Below are 24,573 nucleotides of genomic sequence, written 5' to 3'. Positions count from 1 at the left end.
CTTGGAAAAGCTATAAAAACAACAAATACAGATGATTGTATTATCTTGAAATTGATATTATTTCTTAATGGAATAGTAAAATAATGTCATCATCTCTATCTGACAATAACAATCCGTGTACTTACGTCTTCAGTGGGGGTTGTAATACAACCAACAGGCCATGAACAATGACCGACAGCTTTGAACATGACTCAAACACTATATTCGTCTGGCCGTGAATCCCTCGATGCAGGTTAAAGTGCAATTTCATGTCCTCTCTCCACATTGGTGCAGAACGCTTACATTTGCTTAATCTGTTCAGATAAAACCAGAAGATCGATGTGTTAAACACAAATCAGATTTCACTAACCCATCAGTCTTGTTAGCTTTATTGTATTAGAATTAATTATATTCTGATTTATTGAACAGAACTGATGTAGATAGTGATATTCTGAGACAATTGGTTTTAAATTTAAATTAAATTAAAAAAAACTATTAAAAATAAATAATGAAGACTAATAGGAAAGTTGCTTCTAATTAGCAATTCTATAACATATGAAAAGTTAACACAAAGGGGAACCACCCCTTAAACTGCTCAGGTAGAAAATCAGTTTCTATATGTAAGTCTAACTGGCCAATACATGGGGGGTTGGGGGAATCTAAACATTTTCCAGTAAAGCAAAAACATTAGAGAAATGGGAAAGAAAGGAATTACAGCACAAATATAGAGTCAGAGTTTTAATCTATTCTTCAATTCTGATCATTTCTCTACTTACTCTTTATGGCTTTCTGCATAGTAAAGGCCAAAGTTCATCTTGCTCTCCAGGGTATTCAGAGTCTCTTCAATCTGCCATTGTAGAGAGAATAGAAGAAACATAAGATACGGTATACGGAACACACAAACACAAAGCTGATCTAAAAGACTTTTTATCACTTACTTGACTCTCATCCAGGAGGATATTAACGGTGTAGATCACAACGTCGTCAATTCTAACAGAACGTGCGGGTATATTTAATGTAAACGCACTGCTGAAAAAATCACTGCCCTCAACTGAAGCCGGATACGTCACGTTATCTAAAACAGAAGAGTTTTAATCAATTTACCAAACTATAACACAACAGAGTGAATAAAGAAGATTGTCAGCAATAATAACAAATAGGGGAAGATTTATCAAGGGTCTATTTTAGTGTAATTTGACTAGGGAATAATCCAAATTCGAAATAAAAAAAATAGAAATTCGAATTTTAAAGTTTATAATGTACTGCCCCTTTAAGAATTCAAATTTCACCATCTAAAATCTGCCCAATTGGTGTTTTAGGCTATGGGTGACCTCCTACAATTAATTTGGAGTTGTTTGGTAGACTTTTAAAAAAAAAAAAAACATTTTTTTGTGTGAAAAAAACTCGAATCAGATTCAATCGAATACGATTCGATTTGAGATTGCAGGCCGATCCTATTCACCCGAGTTTAAAAAAATAATTTTTTTTAAAGAATTTTAAGAATTCGAATTTGACTATTCACCACCTAAAACCTGCCGGATTGGTGTTTTAGGCTATGGGTGACCTCCTACAATTAATTTGGAGTTGTTTTGTAGACTTTTGGAAAAAAACTTTTTTTTAATTTTGTGTGAAAAAAACTGGGATCAGATTCGATCTAATACGATTTTAATCGAGTTTGCAGGCCGATCCTGTAATAAATTTTCAGTTTTTTTCCCCAATTTTGAGTTTATGGAAGTTTTTGGAAATATCATAAACTTGAAATTTGACCCTTGATAAATCTGTCCCTTAAAGCGCAATATTTCTGTAAATAACACTCGGAGATGGTCATTGTTTTAGGAAAACACGTACCTTCAGTATGGAAAATCCTTGCTTCGATTGTGTGAGGGATGCTCGTCAGAATCTCAAAGGATGTCTTAATTTGGTAACATCTAAAAGCAAAAACAATGTGACATTAAAATCAAACTCTCTCTGCTCCTCATGAACACGTTCTGCTAAAGGGGAAGTTCATTTGCCTGAATGTTTCTATGTGCTCCTTTCACTGCTACACAAGCCGCCCTTTGCTGCTGTCCATATATAGGGGGTTATTTACTCAACTCCAAATGCAATAAATCACAAAATCTGACTTTTTTAAAAAAAAAACACAATTTGTTTGGGGAATTTATTAAACCCAGACGATGGAAAAGTCTGAATCGGAAAATCCGGCATCTCAGACCTGTCGATGTTGCATATAAGTCAATGGGAGAAGTCCCAATGATTTCTTGATGGGCACTAGGTTTTATGCAATACCCGAAGTTTTCAGAGTTTTTGGACAAAAATCTAAGTTTTCGGGAAGATTGGAAGAAAAATCAGAAAAAAAATCGGATTTATTCCCGCAAAAATTTTTTCAGGAAAATGTAATAATAAATAAGCGCAAAAAACTTGAGCAGATTTGATTGAAGGAGATGCCAATCCAAAAACAATTGGAATATGTTGCTCAATGTCTTAAGGACCTAAAATAATTTTACTGCAGGGCCCAGTAACTTGCAGTTTTACTATTTACTCAACACTGATCATAGGACATTGTGAGTATGTGAGAGCAATTGCCTTACAAGCTGCCATATTGAAGTATGCGCCAAATCTAACATTCAACTCAGTCCTAGGAAGTTTTTGGAAGATTTGGATTCAACCAAATTGGACTCCTTAAAGCATCAAGACACACTTACCCACTTTGAAGAAAAATCGTATTCTGGAATTGCTTTAGTTGTAATGAAAATTCAAGTGTAGCTTGTACTTTTTCCATAGTTATTGTTGTTTCAGGTTAATCTACTAAAAAGCAAAAGAACAAAGAGGAAAATCATGTTAATGGTTCAAATCATCTGATAATGTGGCTGTAAAAGGTGTTGTACGTGTTCCCTGGTGTGTGTAGGTTTGTGTTACATGTGAGGAATAAACCATCCTACCGGCCAAACCCAAATCTACAAAGCTGGAAACGAATGAACATTGCAAAATGCACTTTTTTATCTGTCTCTTTACTGAAATATGTTCAAATGTAATAAAATTCAAGATTTCAGGGTTTTTTTTTCACTTACCTAGTAACAAAGATGAAATTGAGAAGGAAAGAAAGAAAGAAATAAAGAAAGAAATTGAGAAAATTGAGAATAGAAAGAGAATTGAGAAAAGTCGAAGTAAAAGCGGGGGAAGTTTTTCTGCGATGCGTCACGATGCGAAGATGCAGGAAAACTGATGCTTAATATGTGTTTACTGACTTATCACAGGATGCCTTGTGATGTCATAATGGCATTGACTTGTTTACTGATGCCGTTGCCATGGTGACGATGATGTCATAGTGGTGCAGCTGTAAGGCAAGTTGAAGTGTTGACTGAACGCAACTGGTGATGTCATAATGGTGCGTCATGTGACCCGATGTCCAGCCTCCCAGAGCTGCAAACAGCTGTTTAACTGCACATCATATAAATGAGCCTGACGCTCGTAATGAGCTCAAATGTCTTTCTCTTATTAAATATCTATATTTACTGACTGTTACACAAACGGACGATATCAGCAGAAAATAAGTGAGGCTTGAGGAACGGATCAGTTTAATCACGACCATATCAGTCCTCATTCCCCGTGTTTATTCTGCCCTTATACAGGACTTTATCTGGCCTTTTAACTTACACTTTTAATTCATTCCCTGCTTTTTATACTTTTATACATTTTCATGTTTTATTATTTTGTGGTTTTTGAGTTATTTAGCTTTTTATTCAGCAGCACTCCTGTTTGCAATTTCAGCAATCTGGTTGCTAGGGTCCAAATTACCCTAGCAACCATGCATTGATTAGAACAAGAGACCCCCATTTGAAATCTGTAAAGCATCAGAAGATAAAGGCAAATAATGAAAAAACTATAACAAATTGAATAATGAAGACCAATTGGAAAATTGCTTAGAGCTAGCCATTCTATAACATACTAAAAGTTAAATTAAAGGTAAACCAGCCCATTAAAGACATTAAGAGGGGGAAGCCCAGAAGATAAGCCATAAAAGTCAATGGGATAGAAAGGGAATACAGAAATCCAAGAGACAGAGGAAGTGAAAAAAATGTATTTTATTTAGTGGAAATCCAACGTTTAATCTGAACAGTTATAATCATCATGTACTTTATGAGTCAGTCACTAATTATTGTCAATATTTATTTATACTGTGTGTGATGTACAAAATGTACAGTAATAGCTCAGAGTAACCCTGCCGTGTGTCCCTGTGTTTAACATCAGCCATAAGGTACAGGTATGGGATCCGTTATCCAAAAACCCATTATACAGAAAGCTACGAATTATGGAAAGGCCGTCTCCCATAGACTCCATTTATAATTGAATAAAAAATTTTTTTTAAAAAATTATTTCTTTTTTCTGTGTAATAATAAAACAGTAGCTTGTACTTGATCCCAACTAAATATTTAATTAATTATTATTTCTTAATAAAGACTTAGCAATTTTTTTCAAAAAAAATTTGATGTTACTGGTGAGAATTGCCCAATGATCCAAGAGACCTGGAATAGACATCACAGTATAAACATAAATCTTTCTCGTATACCAGAAAGATCCTAAAAAATGTATAAGCAATTAAAAATTGAAGTAACAGATTTATTATTCACAGTCTAGGAATATAATAGTCTCTGGGAAGGGAGTGTGACTGTGGAATAGCAGGTATAGTAGGGAGAGATGGTGCCTATAGTAACAGTGGATAATAGTCTCTGGGAAGGGAGTGTGACTGTGGGATAGCAGGTATAGTAGGGAGAGATGGTGCCTATAGTAACAGTGGATAATAGTCTCTGGGAAGGGAGCGTGACTGTGGGATAGCAGGTATAGTAGGGAGAGATAGTGCCTATAGTAACAGTGGGATAATAGTCTCTGGGAAGGGAGTGTGACTGTGGGATAGCAGGTATAGTAGGGAGAGATGGTGCCTATAGTAACAGTGGGATAATAGTCTCTGGGAAGGGAGTGTGACTGTGGGATAGCAGGTATAGTAGGGAGAGATGGTGTCTATAGTAACAGTGGATAATAGTCTCTGGGAAGGGAGTGTGACTGTGGGATAGCAGGTATAGTAGGGAGAGATGTGTCTATAGTAACAGTGGGATAATAGTCTCTGGGAAGGGAGTATGACTGTGGGATAGCAGGTATAGTAGGGAGAGATGGTGCCTATAGTAACAGTGGGATAATAGTCTCTGGGAAGGGAGTGTGACTGTGGGATAGCAGGTATAGTAGGGAGAGATGGTGCCTATAGTAACAGTGGATAATAGTCTCTGGGAAGGGAGTGTGACTGTGGGATAGCAGGTATAGTAAGGAGAGATGGTGCCTATAGTAACAGTGGATAATAGTCTCTGGGAAGGGAGCGTGACTGTGGGATAGCAGGTATAGTAGGGAGAGATGGTGCCTATAGTAACAGTGGATAATAGTCTCTGGGAAGGGAGCGTGACTGTGGGATAGCAGGTATAGTAGGTAGAGATAGTGCCTATAGTAACAGTGGGATAATAGTCTCTGGGAAGGGAGTGTGACTGTGGGATAGCAGGTATAGTAGGGAGAGATGGTGCCTATAGTAACAGTGGGATAATAGTTTCTGGGAAGGGAGTGTGACTGTGGGATAGCAGGTATAGTAGGGAGAGATGGTGCCTATAGTAACAGTGGATAATAGTCTCTGGGAAGGGAGTGTGACTGTGGGATGTTAAGGAACATGAGGAGATGGTATTGGCCTCCTGTAGAGTGGCGGTTGTTGTGGGTACACTATTTGCTGTGCCCACAATATCTACAATAATTTTCTCTTCTGTTGTGTTGAGCCATGACTGGTAAGCAGGTCCCAGGGTATAAACACCAGGTCGGTTGGGGATGGCACATCCTTCCCCCCAACTCACAATGCCAATTTGATACCAGACTCCATGTAATTTACAGCCAAGTGGTCCTCCGGAGTCTCCCTGTAAGACAAAAAGGACATTTATTTCAGTTTCTAGATGGTAAATTTCTGACCAAGCTTGTTTTTAGGCCTTGTACAGAACCTACTAACATTACTCTGCAGAACTGGGAAGTCCCTGTGTACTTAATCAAATTGTCACTGGAGATGATCAGGCTACAGGGTAGACATCCAGTTAGAAGAATAGAAGATGTTCCTCAAATGATACAGCCTTGCATGATGCCAATCTGACAGCTTTCCTTATATACCACATATTTATTGTGTATTTATTTGTGTATCTACTGCATAGGAAAGTTGTCTGAAAATCCAGAGATGTGCGCTTGCAGATGTAGACTATGTAAGGGGACAGTATATCAAACTTACCCCTCCATACACTCACATAAATTATATATATATATACACCAATATCTATACTAACTGTAGATTTTAGTATCACAATATGCTTGGATATTATGTTTGTCCAAGAAATCATCCAAGTCCCTCTTATAGTCATTAACTGAATCGACATTACAACATCACCCGGCAGTGCATTCCCCACTCTCACCGTCCTCATGTGAAGAACCTTCTACGTTACTATCTCCTCTAGCCTAAAGGGGTGGCCTCTGGTGCGATGCTCCATGTTATTTCAAAAAGACCCCCCTCTGTCTGTCTATAATGCCCTCTAATGTACTTGTAAAGAGTAATCATGTCCCCTTGCAAGGTCCCCTTGAACCATGACAGAATCCGTTTAACTAGATACTCACATTCAGAGCTAATTCTGCCCCATCCAGTTACCCAGCATTCCATGCCTTCAGTGAAGTTGTCAGATGTTGAAGGTAGGCAGACCTGGTGTATGTGATGTGGCTTGTTAGTTTCAGTAAGGCAATATCTACTCTGTTTGTTGAGCCGTCATACATTGAGTTCACATTAATACTATCGACTCTGGATGTGATCTCATGTGGACTAGTCAGAGACAACTGGTATGCCCCCAGCCGAACCGTATAGTCTGATGGAGACAGGGAGCTGGGGGGAAAATAACAAGCACCATGAGGCATTAAGTTCAAGAAAACTTTATTATAGAACAAGGAGCCCCTGTAATGCTGGGATCCAAGGGGAAATACCATCTACAAAACTTACTTTGTACAAGAAGAAGCAGCAACAAATGTGGGGGCAAATTCACTAAAGGGCGAATTACACTTCGCCAGGCGCAAATTCGTTGCCACTGCGCTAATTCACTAAAATGCGAAGTTGCGCCTCAGCTGCCAAACGCTGGTGACTTTTCACATGACTTTTTACATTAAAGTTGTATACATGCCTTTATTAGAGATGGTGCAAATAGTTAAAGTGGCCACTTTTTATTACACATGTCCATGGAACCTGAATAAAGACATAGAAGATCCTCTAATGCCCTAGACATGAGCCCACCCTAAAACAAATGTGGCATGCCCCTCAAATTAGTTCACACATAAATCTGTAATAGTTTGGACTTTTGAAGGCAATTCCTCTATAAAGAAAAGTCGCCAGCGTTCTTTTTTTACAATGCATTACCGGCTTACAGGATAGGATGTCACTGACATAAGATTGAGGAAGATGAAGATTCATTTAGCAGTTCGCCTGGTCTGAGGTGGCAAAATAAACTCTGACAAAAAAGGTAACATTCTGTAAAATTCGCATCTTAGTGAATTTGCGGAGTTACGACCATTCGTCAGAGTGAAAAGTCGCTAGCAATGGTTTGCTATCAAATTGTTGACTTCTCCTGTTTGTGAATTGGCAATGAAGCTGCCGATGACATCGCTGGCAAAATGTCGCTAGCGTTAGCCACTTCGCATTTTAGTGAATCTGCCCCCAAATAATCCAACAGAGGTGTAGATCATGAGGTCCCATAAGCTCTTCAAGCTACACCGGCTTCCTTGTATAAATTGCCTTCACATATAAAAACCATTATCCTTGCAATACCCATATTTCATGACCAGGCCCACCTACATGCAAGACATGGAGCCTTTTGTCAGGAAATGATCATTATAATAATCAGACTACCTGGTCTACTTAGCACTACATCCCAACTGGTAGTGGTCATCTGACTATGTGATTCAGGTCTGTAAGGCAGATCCATTTCAGCTGGAGTCAGTACTAAGAGGATGATCTGATATGCATCTTATTCCAACTGGATAAGTCTGAGCTTTTTAATATTTGTCTGTGGTGATGTGGAGGATGGTGCTCCACCATATGGGAGGATCCCAAGTTATATGAGAAAGGCATGGTTCCACATTGCTGAAAAAATACCATTAAGGAAATGACCCACTTACAGCTCTAACAAACAAGGGAAAGTTGTGCTCACCACTATTTTTTAAAACCATTAGGCGGGGGTGCAATGAGGCTGTGACCACAAAATACATATAGTCAAATACAAGAGTCCTCTGCACTCAACCCATTATCAATATATTTAAGACAGAGACATTTTGTGCTACTGCTACTAAAAAATGCCTTACCCTTTAAACAACACAGGGATTGTTTGTCCATATATTGCAATATATTTAAGCTGGCCAACTACGTCAAAGTCATCCCATATCTGGCCAGTCCTACGCTTAATTTTCATCTGATTCATTAAGAATTCAATTGCTTAATTATACACAATCCCTGTGTTGTTTAAAGGGTAAGGCATTTTTTAGTAGCAGTATGCACAAAATGTCTCTGTCTTAAATATATTGATAATGGGTTGAGTGCAGAGGACTCTTGTATTTGTCTATAAGTATTTTGTGGTCACACCCTCATTGCACCCCCGCCTAATGGTTTTAAAAAATAGTGGTGAGCACAACTTTCCCTTGTTTGTTATAGTTTATACAGGAGCAGTGACCAGCCCCATGTTGTAGCTCCCACCCCTCCCAGCTATAGTCAGGTGATCCCACTGGTGTCTAATAAAAGGGCAGCCAAGTTTGGGAGTTTTACTTTGAAAGCAGCTAGTAAGTTGCAGGTAAAACTTAGTCCCTTTGTAAAATGTATAATTAAGCAATTGAATTCTTAATGAATCAGATGAAAATTAAGCGTAGGACTGGCCAGATATGGGATGACTTTGACGTAGTTGGCCAGCTTAAATATATTGCAATATATGGACAAACAATCCCTGTGTTGTTTAAAGGGTAAGGCATTTTTTAGTAGCAGTATGCACAAAATGTCTCTGTCTTAAATATATTGATAATGGGTTGAGTGCAGAGGACCTCTTGTAGTCCACTTACAGCTCTAAGCAGTGGGCAGCTGTCAGAATCCACTGAGTGCCGATCACAGACCCCCCACAAATGTGTGACCCGTGATAGGTCAGACTGACCTGCCAGGGCCATGCCCCATCTGTGGCATTAGTACCTCCCACAATCCTACTTGAGACCAATGGGGAACCACAAGCCTGTGGGGTAGAGGTTGGGTCATCAGAAGCTGTGGGGGAGACAGAAGCTGAAGGAGAGAAATGTCAGAATTGCAGAGCTTAGCACCAATATTTTTATCCATATCACAGGGAGAACCTACTACCTGCTAAGGAATTAGTCAAATATTTATTATTACTGCATGGAGAGTTCCATGAAAAATGATGCTTATTGGTAACACAGGGAAGAGCCATGAATGCCAACCATGGGCTTGCTGCTCAGTGGCTGCATCTTAAATTGCTCACAAAATAAATAATAATTTACAACTAAATGGAAATATTCATAATCTCATATGCTTCCTCTCAAATTCAGACTGTATTGCAGTAATCCTTTGGATGCACCAGGGAAAGCATGGTACCAGTACCAACGACTTATGACTACTGTTGGCATTGACATTTCTATGACCATGGAACTATATCAAAACAGGGTAAATTCCATGAAATCATAAAATCTTGTTCTTCTTCAGTAAGTTACTGACAAATTACTTTATGGAAGTTAATTTTCTTATTGCTGGAGGAAGAATAATGTCCATCGTACTGCGATTATTTAGAAACTATTAGATTATTTAGGGATTATAGAAAAACAAAAGCAAATGGAACCATACATCTCAGTTGGGTATATTTAGCTATATAGTAAATGAGTCCTCAGAGAGGTCCTGCGTGAGGCAGTTGTCCATATGGCCTGATGCTCATGGGAAATTGATACTGTTCAGGTTGCACAGTGCTATGTCTACTGACCTAACAGTTGGCTAAGACTACTGTAACATAGGCTTGTTTATTATAATGAGTTATTCATCTAGTAGATTTCCACAGGATATCATGAAATAATATGTAAGATGTTAGCACTCCTTTTGCATCCTCAAGTTCCTGGGAAGGTGAATTCATCTATTTTGGTAGGTGGATTGTTATGAAATGATCAGTTCCTTGTTTGAAAACAATGGGGTTGAAAGGGTACAGCAACTCTCTGTTTATACAGGTGGAGAGATTTCTAAAGCTTCCTTATCATCCAGAACTTCTCTAGAGATGTCCAAACCATGGTTTGAAAAACAAAATGGCTTGCAGATGTTTGCTTGGAGTTTCTACTCTTTTCTGCACGTCAAAATGTTTTTTCTACCCTTTATAGATAGCTACTGCAAAGTCTAATACCCCAAACAGAATCTGTTGTAAAGTCAACTACATTTATGTGTAGGGACCCTGAGGTTCAGGTATATCTATTCAGGCGGTTTCCCCTTAGGATTTGACCAACTAAAGTGGTCCTGTATGTTTACCTGGATCCTTAGGAGTTAAGCTGCCACTAGATGACAGTGGTTAAAATTATAAATAATTAAAGAACACATGTGCTCAGGGTCTTTCCCCTGGGACCGTGCCTCCCAGTGAGGTGCTACAGGAGCAGGGCTCTGGTCCATAGATAAGCCTAGACAGTAGTAGTGAGCATTGTAATAGTCACTCTAGGAGTGAGAGTAAGTGCATAGTAGCTAGTGAGCAGCTGTGGCTCCAACAAGGAGAAGCAGTGGGGTTAGGACCCCTTGGTGTCAGGGGCGACCCTGGCCCCTCCACCGCCTGAGGTAGCAGCAGTTGCTGCTGCCCCCCCTCCCCCTAAAATTTGCTCTTAAAGTACCAGGAGCAGCATTTTTGTTGCCCCTGGTACCTAGTGGGTCGCTGCCGCCTGAGGCGACGGCCTCAACTTGCCTCATTGGCAAGGACCAGATAGGGTACCAAGACCCCAGGCTAAATACAGTGGGTGAGGACCAAGTAAGGTGCTAAGACACAAGACCCCAGGCTGAGAAACCCAAGGCCTAGTTTTTTTCCTCAGGAGGGATATTGTCTAGTGAGAGTGGTAATTATCCTTTGAATCTGTTATTTCTGCTGTTTTGGCCAATACATTACCTTCCAGAGGTCCATGAAGGGGCAGGTCAATGATGTAAGAGGCACGGCAATAATGTGAACAGGCCAGGGACAATTTCTATGATAGCTGAATGCGAGAGTTGAGCTGGTAGAGGGGGGCTTGGGAGGGGATTTTGGGAAGATCAGGAGGGGGTTTGGGGTGTATAGGAGGCATGCCAGGGTCGGAAGACTAGTTATTACAAATTTACCAGCATATACATTGCCAGTAAATTTTTATTACTGGCCCTGTCCTTAGCAAGTATTTTACCAGCTAGGTTGGTTAAATATCGGCCAGGTGGCAACCCTCGGGATATAGGCAGAGAGAATAGCTTGGAAAGGGCACCTTGTGCTACACCCAGGAGTCAGTCATTAGTTCCCAAGTGGAAATTTTAGCTTATAGGAAGGACCCTGATGTGCTTAAAACCTAATGCCTGAGAAGGTATATGGTTGGACCCTGTAGAAAGCACCTGGCAAAGCTGGTACCATCTATCTATGTATTATTTATATATCTATCATCTATTTATACAGGTGGGGAACCTGTTATACAGAATGCTAGGGACCTAGAGTTTTCTGGATGAGATTTAGACAAAATGATTGTTGACCGTGTCTTGAGATCTACTGATCACCAGCTAAAGGTCTTCTGGTAGGTCCCTATCTACGTTTTGGGCACCCCAGCTTTAAAGCTATGGTAACAACCAGGGAGGGGGGTCGGATTGACAGGCGCAGAAGGAAGCAGACAATGGCATTGATGGGCATACAGGAGAAGTATGTGTTTAGCACTCCCCTAACATTGCACCCTAGGCACCTGTTTCTTCTGCCCACCCGGACTGCTGTCCTTTCAACTTAGAAGTAATGGCAAAAAGCCAGCAAGTTAAGCTTCAGTGTTCATCACAAGTGAATATATTAGCCTTATTTTTAGATCTACAGCTCAATTGGAGAACAGATATTGTGAACCCAAAATCACCTGCAACTATAAAATGTACTTTGACCAGAGACATCATTGAACTGCAGTGGTGTGCCTGGCATGGGTGTAAGGAGAACCCCTCCAACATCCAAAAAGAACATTGCTGCCCATCTAAAGATCACATGGATACAGTGATTAGGAAGCTCCTGGAAGTATGTTGAGAAAGATTAGACCAAAATAGAATTGTCTGAATGAAAATCCTTATGTTTAGTGAAAGATAACACTACATTCCAGTGTAAGAACCTTATCGCAGCTGTGACACATGGTGGTGGCAGTATCATGGTTTGGCCATGCTTGCTATCATTGACAGAACTATCAATTCCTATGCTGAAGCTCTGAAGAACTGAAGCTCAATAAAAATGTCTCAAGCTGCTGACCATCACTCCCACTTATGAGGTCAGGCACCCTTGTTGTGTCCAATTGTATGTCAGGGTGCATCCAGGTGTAAGTCATAGAGATATGTCTGGCCCATCTACTGTAGGAATGTAAATAAACCCTGTCTGTGTAGGTTATACTTGTATTTTGGCAATAAAGCATACCGTATGTACAAAGGAATTTGAGCCTTAAGCTATGATTTTCATCTTTCAGGTTGCTCTTGTATGGTTGGTGTTGAAAATGTGAAATTTACTTGTCTTCTACAGCAGTGATCCCCAACCAGTAGCTCGTGAGCAACATGTTGCTCTCCAACCCCTTGGTTGTTGCTCCCAGTGGCCTCAAAGCAGGTGCTTATTTTTGAATTCCAGGCTTGGAGGCAAGTTTTGGTTGTATAAAAACCAGATGTACTGCCAAACAGAGCCTCCTGTAGGCTGCCTGTCCACATAGGGGCTACCAAATAGCCAATCACAGCCCTTATTGGGCACCCCAGGAACTTTTTGTATGCTTGTTTTTCTAACCAACTCTCTTTAGGATTTAAGGTGGCTCACGGGTAGAAAAGGTTGGGGACCCCTGCTCTACAGAGTAGCACACACAAAAGTTAAAGAAAAGGGGCACTAAACACTTGCACTGCACTTCTCAACCACCCTTTAGTTGTTGATAAATTACAAATCCCAATACACTTATTTTGAATGATATGGAGCTGTAGCCCAGGAACATCAGGGTTGTTAAAGCAATATTGCAAAATAAAACTTTCCCCAGCTCCCCATAGCAAGCATTAACATTAATATGCAAAATAATCCTCCAATGAGAATCCCAGCTGATTTGTATCAATGTGGCTCCATGTTCTTTGTTCCTGCAACTGGAGTTGGAAGCTTTAAGCCCAGTTTCCCAGCACTGAACAAGTCTGTCCTTTATCCCCATGTCTGATTCCAGTGTCATATAATGAAGAATAAAATGATAATTATCTTTGTATGTAAGATAACAACAAGATGCCTGACATTGTGCTGGGATGTCAACATTATGTGTGAATTTTTTACTAATTTTATTTTTAAATACAGTGCAACCATAACTTATATTATCTTTTTACATGTACAGAGATTGGCCCCCATGAAGGTTAAGAGATCTTTTCCTTTAAACTGACACAGAATATTAGGAGTAAAAGCATGAAAAATTATGTTTTTTTAAAGTTAAAAAAAATCACTGTAGTAAACTTTATCCCCTGAGGTATGTTATTAGTTGATCAGTATAATCATGTCCACCAGACTGAAAACCAGAAACGTGTCATGGAAAATAGCGTCAGTGCCACCATATTTAATCTATTGCTAGGCAGGATGGTGGTTCAGTGGGTGGCACTGCTTCCCTGCAGCTCTGGGTTCTTGATTTTGATTCCACTGCAAGGAGTGTGTATGTTGTCCATGTATTGCCATTGTTTTTCTATGGGTACTCTGGTTTCCTCCCATACTCCAACAACATACGATTGGCTTCTGATAGAACTGGTGTGATAGGGATAGGGATAGATTCCTGGTGCTTATGGAATTGCTGCTATGATAGCGAATCTCAAGCTGATATTGTATTTAGTAGATCTAGCTTAGTCCTTGGCCATCGCAATGAGCCAGATGCAGAGTAGGAAGCCAGATAGAAGGGTCGATTTATTTAAGGAACACGAGGAGGATGTATCTGCTCTGAGTGGTGGGTGCTGATGTGATGTTTTCTTGGTTTTCTAAAGCATTATATGAGGAGAGCCATGACTGGAAAACAGGTACCAAGGTATAAACTCCAGGTCAGTTGGCGACGGCACATCCTTCTCCCCAACTCACAATTCCTATTTGATACCAGATTCCCTGTAAATTACAGACAAGGGGTCCCCCGGAGTCAACCTGTGAGATAAAAAGAGGGTTTTTTTTTAATCAGAATTCAACTTTGAGATGGGAAATATCTGGTCAATGAGGATTAGGACTAATGCAGGACCTGGTGACAACCGAAGTCCATATGTGCTAAATCAGCAATGGCTAAAATTGGAGAATATATTTCCAGTAAAATCTACAAGTTTAAAGCTTACTTATCTATTGCATGTCAATTAAATATCTAAAAACCACTATAAGCTTGACAATTAAAATCAAATAGATTATGCAGCGCTTCAACAACGGGTTTCACTAGTTTAGCTTTTTCAAGGTCGACTGGTGGCCCGTCGGGAGATACGCGATTTAAAACATTTCCGATTTCTACGTCATCCCGGAAATCTCGTGAGAGTTCATAGACATAGCTTTCAACTCATGAAGATCATCTCAGGGATCGCATGTTGCGTAGGCAACCCTTAAAGCGCCGCAACTTGGCACTAACCAATGGTTCAATACGACCTATTCTGACATGTCATCCAATTAACCCTTAGTTATTCTGGTCCTAATTGCCTCGGATTTATTTATCACACCCTTCTCCTTCAATGGCCGTCATATTGATTATGTATATAGATACATCATGAATTCTGCATATTTATTTATTTATAAGATAATCAATCATCCATACATTAATTATTAATTACAATCAATTTAAAATTACAGACTTTATTCTATGTAAATATAAAAATCATCATATGATTATTATTATAGAGACCTGAATTTAATAAAATCAAGAACATAAATTAATTAAATGAATGCAGTAAATAGATTATTTTCATTTATTCCTTTTGGAGAAACAGAGTTCAATTTAAATAGCCAGTAGCTTTTCCCGTTTAAGAAGAGCCTGTTCTAGATTTCCTTTGCGTATCCCCGAAAATGCATTAAAGTTCCAAAAATGCTGGCGACTTTTCCTTTTTTGAAGCGGAATTGCCTGCAAAAGTCCTGACAAACATTTTTTGGCTGACTTAAACTTTTTTTGGGTAACTGGTTTTCTCCAGACATTTGATAATTTACGGAACATTAATTTTACAGTGGGCTCATGTTTAGGGCATTATATTAACTCTCTTGTCTTTATTAAGGTTCCCTGGACTTGTGTAATAAAAAGTGGTAACTTCAAGCATCTGCACCAACATTTATAATAAAGACGTCCATACAACTTTAAATTACCCGCCATATGCAAATTGACTTAAGTGCAAGGTCACTAGCGAATTTTTGCTAGTCACAAATGAACGCTAGCGCATCTACACTATGAAATGCCCGCACAGCAGATGGAACGCTAGAGAAAAGTCACCTGCGTTTGACGCATGGGACGAAACTTCGCACTTAAGTGAATTAACGTATTCGTAGCGCACTTGGGTCTGTCAGTTGTGCGAAGTATGGCGAAGTGGTCGCTGGTGACAATTTGCTCTTTAGTCGATGTTGCCCAGTTTATCACAATATTGAATTACAATAAACCACTTGATATGACCTACCGAAGAAAAATAATTGTTTTTCCACATAGGATGTCAGGATATTGTATCATATATATATATGATCAAAGTGATGTGATTAATGTCCGTAATATATTGATAATAGGTGAGTGCAGAGGACCTCTAGTGGAATTAAGTGACATCCAGTTAGAAGGACAGTAAGATGTTCCTCAAATGATACAGCCTAACCCGATGTAAACTGACAGCTTTCCTTATATACCACATATTTATTGTGTATTTATTTGTGTATCTACTGCATAGGAAAGTTGGCTGAAATTCCAGAGATGTGAAGTTGCAGATGTAGACTATGTAAGGGGGCAGAAAGAAATTCAACTTTGTGTATATATATATATATATATCAATGAGGCCTATACACAATTGTCCATCCAAAGAAAACTGTAGCACACCGATCAAACTTGTCTTGTGAAGAAAAGTGTTTTTATTGGCTCACGGCAGACATAAAGTTTGGCAACGTTTCGGGCCACGCAGGGCCCTTTATTAGGCTTGATAAAGGGCCCTGCGTGGCCCGAAACGTTGCCAAACTTTATGTCTGCCGTGAGCCAATAAAAACACTTTTCTTCACAAGACAAGTTTGATCGGTGTGCTACAGTTTTCTTTGGATGTTCGAAATATTTGGACCTTGAGCAGGAGGTCCTGTGGACTGTCTAGCACCCGGCACCCGAGAGGGTAATTACGTTCAGGTGAGCACTCTAATTCTGTGTATACACAATTGTCCAACACCATTATGGAATAAATGTATGTTTGCCAGGGATTCTGAGAAAGCAGGGACCATAATATTATAATTCCTTATTTGGTGGTGATACAGGACAACAGAAATTAGATGGAAACAAGGGAAACCAAAATGTTGTCATTGTTTGATTATCTGCTCAATGGTTGATATTTGCATTGTGCTAACTGCTCCATTCAGTGGCTGTACAGTTCCCTTCACTGGTTCCACAATACATTCCTGGTTCTTACTGTATGCCATAGGCAGCCTTAAACCTTCTGCCTTCACATATTGATAATAGGTGAGTACAGAGGACCTCTAGTGGAATGATGTGACTCACCAGGGAGACAACCTGCTACATTTGGTTACAAGTTGCCGTGCTAATAAGTGGTGTCATCACGTCTGAGGATTTCTGAGGATTTGGTAAATTCACTGAAAACAGACAATATATGTGAATGAAAGACATACACATCTAAACATGTTGTAAATATATTTAGTGTTTTTGTGCGCTATTCATTGATGTTTTTAGATTAGACACTAGAGGTCTCACTGTGACCAGTGTAAGTTTACATAGTTGCAGAGTTAAATAGTTATGTTGGGTTAAATAAAGACCAAAACCCATTGAGTTCAAGTCTCCAAATGAAATCCAGCATCCATACATACACTGACTCTGAACCCTCCATGCACTCACACCAACTACATATACTGTATCAATATCTACACTAATTATAGATTTTAGTATCACATTAGCCTCGGATATTATGTTTTTCCAAGACATCATCCAAGTCCCTCTTAAAGGCATTAACAGAACCAGCCATCACAACATCACCCGACATTCCCCACTCTCACCGTCCTCATGTGAAGAACCTTCTACATTACTAGCTCCTCTAGCCTAAAGGGGTGGTCTCTGGTGCGATGATCCATTTTATGGAAAAAAGACCCCCCTCTGTCTGCTTATAATGCTCTCTAATGTACTTGTAAAGAGTAATCATGTCCCTTTGCAAGCATATTTTTTCCAGAAAGAACAACCTATGCCTTGACAGAATCCCTTTATTCAGTTACTCACATTCAGAGCTAATTCTGCCCCATCCAGTTACCCAGCATTCCATGCCTTCAGTGAAGTTGTCAGATGTTGAAGGTAGGCAGACCTGGTGTATGTGATGGGACTTGTTAGTTTCAGTAAGGCAATATCTACTCTGTTTGTTGAGCCGTCATACATTGAGTTCACATTAATACTATCGACTCTGGATGTGATCTCATGTGGACTAGTCAGAGACAACTGGTATGCCCCCAGCCGAACCGTATAGTCTGATGGAGACAGGGAGCTGGGGGGAAAATAACAAGCACCATGGGGCATTAAGTTCAATAAAACCTTATATATGAGAAGGAAGGGTTAAAACTAAGTAAGCCTTATCAGAAAGGTCCAACTAAATAAACCAGTAAACCCTCAAAGTAATTCTGCTCTGAGTCTCCTGTCAAAAGAAACAGCACATTTCTTTCCTTCTATTGTGTACTCATGGGCTTCTGTATCAGACTTCCTGTTTTCAGCTTAAACCTCCAGGGCTTGGGCTTGAGCATGCTCAGTTTGCTCCTCTCTCCCTCCTCCCCCTAGCCTAAAAATGTTAGGGGCATTTGCCCTGGGTACCAGGTAGGCTGGGCGGGAGAAAGGAGGGGTCTAGGTAGAGTTGGGGGGTAGGGAGTTTTTAAGGTTTGGGTTGAATTCTCCTTTAAACCTCCTTGCCCTGGGCATGAGCATGTTAAGTTTGCTCCTCTTCTCGCCCCTCCCTTCTCTGCTGTAATCTGAGCCCAGAGCTATGAGTGAGCAGGGAGAGACTCAGGCAGGAAGTGATGTCACACCAAGCTAATATGGCAGCTGCTATCCTAAACAAACAGAGAGCTTCTAGAGCTTTTTACTCAGGTATGGTAAAACATTCTACAGAATAAATATGACATTCTTGCTTGCACTATTGCAGCTAATCTATTGGCAATAAAATGCATCCATAGCTTTCCTTCTCCTTTAAAGGATCTAAATAATGGAAAGACCAAAAAAAACCTGGTTCCAAGCAAATTGGACCAGCAAATGGATATGGCCTGTCAAATATGGATTGACTCCCGTTGTCTGACAGATGAGTTTAAAAGAGGCTCTTGCCTTGACAAATATATATTGTGCTGGTGCCTGAAAATGATGCAGTATGTTAGTAAATCAGAGTGATTTTGTGAAACAGCATTTTGCTTAAATACTGGAAACATGTGAGTCAATTTCTTGTTTGTATTGTGTGTAAGTGTCTATTATTAAAGACTGTATACTGTAATACTGTGTAGTTTTATCCTCATTTATGGTTGAGTTTCCAACACATTTTATATTCCAGCCATTAGATCACATGCATCAAGGGTCAGTGACGTTCTAGCTGAAACCCACCTGTCCATCTTCTGCCCAATATGTTTTTTCTCTTTTGAAAGGTAAATTAAAGAGTTCTGTGTATTACACAGTTAATCAATCAGCCGTCTTTATTTCCCATAAAGTGGCAGATATTTGGATGATTGAACTCAACTGGTTCTTTTGGCAGCAATCAGAATATCTCAATTGATCATAACCATTGGATTCATAACAATACATTTATTTTGGTCAGTAAATTAAGGCAATAATACATTCTTATTATTATTATTCTTTTAATGCAGTCACAAAATAGAGTCGAGATCACTAGTTCCTTTTGTAAAAAGAGCTACATACAGTTCAAACCAAACCTTTTCATATTCAGGACAACATTTGATATAGTCTGATTTTATCTATATATATGGGGTTGTTATTCTGGGCCTCACAGTGCTAGCTCTGTGTATGGGAGGAGTAGCTGCCCCCAGAGTCTGGATTTAGACAAAAGTATGAGAAGAGTAGGTTGTGTCGGTCTAACTTTTTATTTGGTAGCTTTACTGGCGTTGTTGGTGGTCACGTCCGACTTCCATTCCTCCATGTGCTTCACAGTCCAACCAGTCTCCCAGGTCTTTAGGTGAAGTGTGTTGATCCCTCTGATACCACTCGCATCCTCGCAGGGTACATCATCACACACTGGATGTTCAGTTGTCACATGTGTTTCTTGCAGTCTATAAAGTGAGCTCTCTGTCTCTGTACCTCCGCCGAAAAGTCTGCATTAATGGAAACAGTGCTGTCTTGGAAGGTGATTGAGCCTTTCTGTCTGGCTAGCTTGAGCAGCCCGTCCCGGTCTCATGCATTTAGTATTCTTGCAATAAGCAGTCTGGGAGGTATCACAACAGGTCTACGTCTGGTGCTGACCCCATGCTCAATTGCGAATGTCTGTGAAAGGGAATGTTGACCAAATTTGTCCCTTAGCCAGGATTCCAGAAATTGCTCCGGGGTTCTCCCTCCACGTTCAAAGGAAAGCCCACAAACCACAAGTTGTTTCTTCTGAGCCTATTCTCAAGGTTGTCTCCTTTTTGCTGTGCTATTTGCAGGGATTTGTGCAGCTCTTGTACCTGGGAGAGGTAGGCAAGTATCCTCCAGTGTGCTTATCCTTTGCTCAGCTCGGTTTTAGCGATGATAAGTAAAGCGCATGTGTCTCTGGTGGATCGTATCTCCGTAAGCAGGTCCATGAGAGAAGGCTATGTGTGTTCTTGGGGAGTTGGGTCATTTCCTGAAGACGGGGCCTGGTGAGGAAGCAAAAATATATTTAACAGTTACAACTTTTAAACATAATCCTACTTTAAAATATGAAAAAACTCCACTTTTTGTCTTTTTTTATGACTTTTTGGGCATACAGGATATGATGTCACTGATATAAGATTGAGGAGGATGTAACTTCAGGTATGACCTGGTGAAACAGACTCTGGCGAAAAGGGTAACGTAGTGGAAAATCGCACTTTGATGAATTTGCTGAGTAACGATTGTTTGCTGAGCGAGAATTCGCCTGGCAAAAGGGTGCAAAACTTTCTTAGCAATGAGCTCTTTTGCGAATTGTCCTCTATGCCTGTTAGTAAATTAGCGAAGTCCCTGCTTTTTTGGCAAATTTTCTGTAGCCATGGCCACCTCGCCCTTTAGTAAATTTGCCCCACTGCTTCTCATTCCACTTCAGTCTAGTTACATGAGTCATGGTGCTCTATATTTTTGGAACTAAACAGGGAAACGCCTTAAACTGAGAGTAATTCACATTCCAAGTTTCTGGTTCTTAAGAAGTTGGAATGACGATTACCTTCAGTTTTAGTTTTTGTGCTGTTCAGTGCATCATATTTGTAAGTTGAAACAATAAGTAATAGCTACATTCATCCTCTCCTGTCCATTAAACTAATGCTGAAAAGAGAAGTGTACCATTAAGGCTGCTGATCAAAAACATTAGGTATCACATCCTTATGTGTTAAAAAATAACATGATGTTTTCCAAGAACTTAGGTCATCAGCTGTAGCTCCTTTGAACAATGGAGCTACAGTTCTCCAGCCCTTTGCATTTTCAGATAACACTAAGTTCCTTTGGTTTCCATCATACCTTAGAGAGCACAGAAGTCTTTACTTGTGCTAGTCTAGAAATGACTGCTTTCAACTTGTGCCATATGGTCTGGTGTAAAGCTGGTCATACAAGAGCAAAATTACTTGCCAACTTACACCCTTTAGACCACTTCCATTTGCAGGTCTTTAAGATTTTTCTTAGCCTGGTGGACATCAGTCCAGGTATCCATAGCATTGTGTGTAGTGTATCCATAGCGTTGTGTGTAGTGTATCCATAGCATTGTGTGTAGTGTATCCATAGCATTGTGTGTAGTGTAGCCATAGCATTGTGTGTAGTGTATCCATAGCATTGTGTGTAGTTTATCCATAGCGTTGTGTGTAGTGTATCCATAGCGTTGTGTGTAGTGTATCCATAGCATTGTGTGTAGTGTATCCATAGCATTGTGTGTAGTGTATCCATAGCGTTGGGTGTAGTGTATCCATAGCGTTGTGTGTAGTGTATCCATAGCGTTGAGTGTAGTGTATCCATAGCGTTGTGTGTAGTGTATCCATAGCATTGTGTGTAGTGTATCCATAGCATTGTGTGTAGTGTATCCATAGCATTGTGTGTAGTGTATCCATAGCATTGTGTGTAGTGTATCCATAGCATTGTGTGCAGTGTATCCATAGCGTTGTGTGAAGTGTATCCATAGCATTGTGTGTAGTGTATCCATAGCATTGTGTGTAGTGTATCCATAGCATTGTGTGTAGTGTATCCATAGCATTGTGTGTAGTGTATCCATAGCGTTGGGTGTAGTGTATCCATAGCGTTGTGTGTAGTGTATCCATAGCATTGTGTGTAGTGTATCCATAGCATTGTGTGTAGTGTATCCATAGCATTGTGTGTAGTGTATCCATAGCATTGTGTGTAGTGTATCCATAGCATTGTGTGTAGTGTATCCATAGCATTGTGTGTAGTGTATCCATAGCGTTGTGTGAAGTGTATCCATAGCATTGTGTGTAGTGTATCCATAGCATTGTGTGTAGTGTATCCATAGCATTGTGTGTAGTGTATCCATAGCATTGTGTGTAGTGTATCCATAGCATTGTGTGTAGTGTATCCATAGCATTGTGTGTAGTGTATCCATAGCATTGTGTGTAGTGTATCCATAGCATTGTGTGTAGTGTATCCATAGCGTTGTGTGTAGTGTATCCATAGCATTGTGTGTAGTGTATCCATAGCATTGTGTGTAGTGTATCCATAGCATTGTGTGTAGTGTATCCATAGCATTGTGTGTAGTGTATCCATAGCATTGTGTGTAGTGTATCCATAGCATTGTGTAGAGTACAGTATAACACAGATTATTATAGTCACTCTTACCTTATACAATAATATTGGGTGAATAATTTTTGATAACTACAATGATTAAAAAGACCAATCCAATAGTGATGTGCGGACCGGCCAATACCCGCGGAATACGCGGTTCGGGGCTGACCAGTGGCGTAACTAGACACCTAGGGGCCCCGGTGCGGAAGTTTGCAACTGGGCCCCCCTCTAGTTTTTTTAGGGCAAAATACTGTACAACTAAAGTTCCATTTTATAACTGTAACAATATTGTGAAAATAATCTGGTGCAGACCGCAGTGATAACAAATCATGGCAACAGTCTGTAAACATGTTTAGTGGTGGGCCGGACATTACTGATCAGTTACTTTTATGACTTTTATGACAAGCTCACCCAGGACTCAACATATGAAAGCAGCTTCGGGGGTAAAATAAGGGTATGTAAAATTGAAGTGTCACTGTATATGGTGTTATTGTATACAGACCAAATAATATTATACATATTAATTCCATGTATTGTACCAGAAACAATAGGCACAAAGCAGTCCACGGCACACGGCCACAACCATGTATACAGACATAAAAACGATATATATGTAAATAAAATGCTCAACATCCTACTCACTTACTTGCTTGTTTTCTACTTTTCTTTCCTTCCTCTTTCTCTCCTGATTTGCTTCACTACCTCTCTGTATTTTTTTCGCCCTGTTACAGCATTTCTTTTCTGTTGTTTTGTGTTTTATTCTGTTCCTACTTGTTTTTTTAACTATTGTGCTACCACTTTTCTTCCTCTTCCCAACTCCCAGGCTTCCCTTTGCCCTTATGTAAATCATCCATTCTCCCCTTCTCCCCTTAAATATTCTGTTGGTCGGCATCTTTCTGGCAGTTTTTTTAAAAAGGGAGCTCGATCCTGTGCAGAGATTTGTATAGACGTGAATCAACATAGACTGACACAACTGTCAGTTAAAAATGTCAAATATTCTCCAGTTGGGCCTCATACTAAAATGTCTTATGTGATTGAGGGACTGACTTTGCAGTAAGAAGGAGAGAAGCGTTATCAGTCTATGGTGATTTGCATCTATACATAAACATATCTTCTTTAAAGAACAATTAAAGTAAAGCCTTTACCCTGTATGTGCACACTTCACTTTAGCATTAGTTGACCAGATTTTCAGAGAGAATTCCAGGAACACGGAGCAGCTTCATGTATAAAACCCCAGAGCTCCGAGGAAAATGACAAAGAGGCAGTTTCATGTATAATACCCAAGAACTCCTAGGAAAATGATAAAGTGGAAATAACATGTATAATACCCCCAGCCCCAGATTTCCATTGTGATACACATTTAACTTTGACTATAATTCTTTGTACAGGTATGGCACCTGTTATCCAGAATGCTCGAGACCTGGGGTTTGCTGGAGAACGGATCTTTCCGTAATTTGGATCTTCATGCCTTAAGTCTACTAGAAATTCATTTAAACATGAAATAAACCCAATAGGCTGGTTTTGCCTCCAATAAGGATTAATTATATCTTAGTTGGGATCCAGTACAAGCTTCTGGTTTTATTATTACAGAGAAAAAGGAAATAATTTTTAAAAATGTGTATTATTTGGATAAAATGGAGTCCATGGGAGACAGCCATTCCGTAATTCGGAGCTTTCTGGATATCGGGTTTCCGGATAAGGGATCCTATACCTCTACTACTTTAATTCCTGTCTAGCCAAGTGAACTGGTGAGGGAAAAGGTGGTAAACACCACTAAAAAAATCCAACAGCAAACCCAGTAGTTCAGCAATTAAACAACAATGTAATATCTATGAAAAAAGAAACATTTCTGGAATCATTTTGTCTCGTGAAAAACAATAGAGTTGTTCTGAGTCACCTGCTTGAATTCATTCTGAAAGCAGCCAGAGAAAACTCAGCTATCATTTGTCTAGCACATATAAATAATGATATTTCTGCTTGTTCTAGTTGACTGGCTCAAAAACTATACAGCTTCCTTAACTTCACCTACAAATTCTTCACAGTAAAATATTTCAGAATGTGAATCCTTTTCTTATTTGCACTGATTATATTAGTATTTATTATATTATTTCCAATAGGCTAGTAGGTTTTTCAGGTTTTGTTGGGCTAGGGTTTGGAGTGTGTATATACCACTGGGTCTGGTTTGCGTGCCCC

General features: G+C 39.7%; 1 pseudogene; it reads right to left on the bottom strand.

Moving 5' to 3' along the window:
• Window positions 1-3,247: 3,247 nt before the first annotated feature.
• LOC121398006 lies at window positions 3,248-19,049 on the bottom strand (annotated as a pseudogene).
• Between the last annotated feature and the right edge of the window lie 5,524 nt (window positions 19,050-24,573).

Source organism: Xenopus laevis, chromosome 9_10L, assembly GCF_017654675.1.
Source record: "Xenopus laevis strain J_2021 chromosome 9_10L, Xenopus_laevis_v10.1, whole genome shotgun sequence".
Classification (NCBI taxonomy): domain Eukaryota; kingdom Metazoa; phylum Chordata; class Amphibia; order Anura; family Pipidae; genus Xenopus; species Xenopus laevis.
This window is presented reverse-complemented; position numbering and strand designations above follow the sequence as displayed.